Genomic DNA, 2500 nt, shown 5'->3' on the forward strand with positions numbered 1-2500 from the left:
TTGCGACGAGCCTGACGCACATACATTTCAAATGGATTGGTTGCGGCCCTATACCGTCAGAGTACCGTCGTGCAGCCGGCCAGGCGACCGAACCTCTGCCGCGAGCACACGAAGGTGCCGCGACAGGCAATTAGCCCAGGCCGTAGACCGACACACAACGGGTCGCGACGTTCTACTAAGGGAGAAGTGCACGACTACGTCGCCGATCGTTCGCCAAAGATGACGTACCCACGTATTGGAACCACGAAGGCCCATTCGGGGTATCGCACACCAACGGGAAGACGGCTTCGTCGCCGATGAATCTCCCCATTCGATCTTTTGGGTTTCTCAGGTTTACCCCTGAACGGTTTCACGTACTCTTGAACTCTCTCTTCAAAGTTCTTTTCAACTTTCCCTCACGGTACTTGTTCGCTATCGGTCTCGTGGTCATATTTAGCCTTAGATGGAGTTTACCACCCACTTAGGGTTGCACTCTCAAGCAACCCGACTCTAAGGAGAGATCCTCCCGAAACGCGTACTGGTCGCTACGGGCCTGGCACCCTCTATGGGTAAATGGCCCCATTCAAGATGGACTTGGACCCAGTTCGACGTCACGGGATAAACGGATCCTCCTGAACACTACATTTCCCTGCGGCGATACCGCGGGATTCAGTGCTGGGCTCATTCCTGTTCGCTCGCCGCTACTAAGGAAATCCTTGTTAGTTTCTTTTCCTCCGCTTAGTAATATGCTTAAATTCAGCGGGTAATCTCGCCTGCTCTGAGGTCGTCAAATAAACGTGTATCGAAAGGCGGAGAATTAGAATATTGCCATCATCTTCTTCTCTTCTCTCTCTTTTGTCCGTTTGTAAAGCGTTCGAGGTTTCATCCCACACAAGAAAAGGAAACTTTCTTTTCTCTCTTGGACAAGAGAAGTTACACGCGGCCTCGCCAAAGTGCCTTTGCCAGTTTGTTCGAAATCGATATGCGAAACTCTCGCTAGACGTTCAACCGGTTGATATACTTTAACGCCCGTCCGCCACTTTCTCGAGTTACGGTCCAGGCTACACATCATTTACATGTATATATATACGCACAGTACGTAAGCTCATCCCAATTCACTGATCCCTTTGTCATTTCTCCGAAATGGATAGGTCGGGGTGTACTGTATAGGTATACGATACACAGTTCGTGCAGTAGCCATTGTTAGTTTCGAAAAAAGTTCTTCGTGGACTGGACGACCGGCTAATACGCGCTGTTTCGCGATCGACAACAAAGACACATGGGGGCGACATTAACTCTCTTACCCATTTTTAAGTTACCCTTCTTCGCGAGTAATCTTCTCTTTCTCCTCTTGTGTTTAGATATCGAGCCACTCCAAAAAAGGATTATTCTGTGGTCCATGCCCAGAGGTACACAGAAACGTTTTTACGCAAGCGAGAACATCCAACCAATTGGGTCCACTTCGAAGCAAAGAAACGTGGCCGAAGTCATCAACGTTCGACGATAGAGACCCTCTTTTCAGATGACAACATCACTGGCAACGACGACCCCTTTTAGTATGGTCACGTGACACAGATCCCTGGGGCTACTATTGATACAAAAACACGAAGAGAGATCGATAAAAATTACCGCGCACTTTACGTGGGTGGGGTAATAAACGGATCAAAATAAGAATCAGACTCACTCTTTCTCCCTTTTGTTCTTTGTTAAGTCTCTCGACTCTCGTTCCTTTCTTTTGTGTATTAAATAATCATATATCATTTCAAGCAACGTCAGGAGTCGCGTCAAAAAATCGATTCGTGCGAAATACGCGATTACGCGCGACACGCCATTTATGTTCGGTGGAGGGCACACACAACTCGCAGGAGCGGTGCTTTTTCTTTTTTTTAAAAAGAAAATACGGGCGGTCGTAACTACGACGACACGCGACACCGTAATTTTAAAAAACACTCACGCAAGTCCAAATCGATTGTGTATCTCTCTTTTCCTCCTCCACTTTCCATGGGATTACACGAAATCTTGGTTTTCGCACGACTGCGACAAACGCCGACGAAAGCTCATCTCTATCGCTCGTACGTAGCTTCTTTCCTCAACCCGACTCAGAAACGGATCTACCGACGGCGGGGATCTGAAAGAGCAACGCAAGCAGTATTAGGTTACGTAAACGACCCTCAGCCAGGCGTGGTCCAGGAATTTTATCCGTGGACCGCAATGTGCGTTCGAAATGTCGATGTTCATGTGTCCTGCAGTTCACACGTTGACGCGCAATTAGCTGCGTTCTTCATCGACCCACGAGCCAAGTGATCCACCGTTCAGGGTAATCATATATTTAATTTTCAGTTTTATAAGTCTCATATGTTCTTTATGTTTTTGAAACATACAATTCGATGCCCATAACATCTCCGACCAGCGCAACGAGAAGGAGGCATATATGGGCGTCGCCAGGAAACTACGACAAAATATGTCCGAATGTGACTGAAAACCTGCCGAAATAATATATAATCATTCGACGGCCGAGCGT

At 47.5% G+C, this 2500-nt stretch overlaps 1 pseudogene; it reads right to left on the reverse strand.

The window, feature by feature from the left end:
• Positions 1-2144: 2144 nt before the first annotated feature.
• On the reverse strand, positions 2145-2299 carry LOC128883125 (5.8S ribosomal RNA; annotated as a pseudogene).
• Between the last annotated feature and the right edge of the window lie 201 nt (positions 2300-2500).

This window comes from Hylaeus volcanicus, unplaced genomic scaffold (genome assembly GCF_026283585.1).
Source record: "Hylaeus volcanicus isolate JK05 unplaced genomic scaffold, UHH_iyHylVolc1.0_haploid 12199, whole genome shotgun sequence".
Classification (NCBI taxonomy): Eukaryota; Metazoa; Arthropoda; class Insecta; order Hymenoptera; family Colletidae; genus Hylaeus; species Hylaeus volcanicus.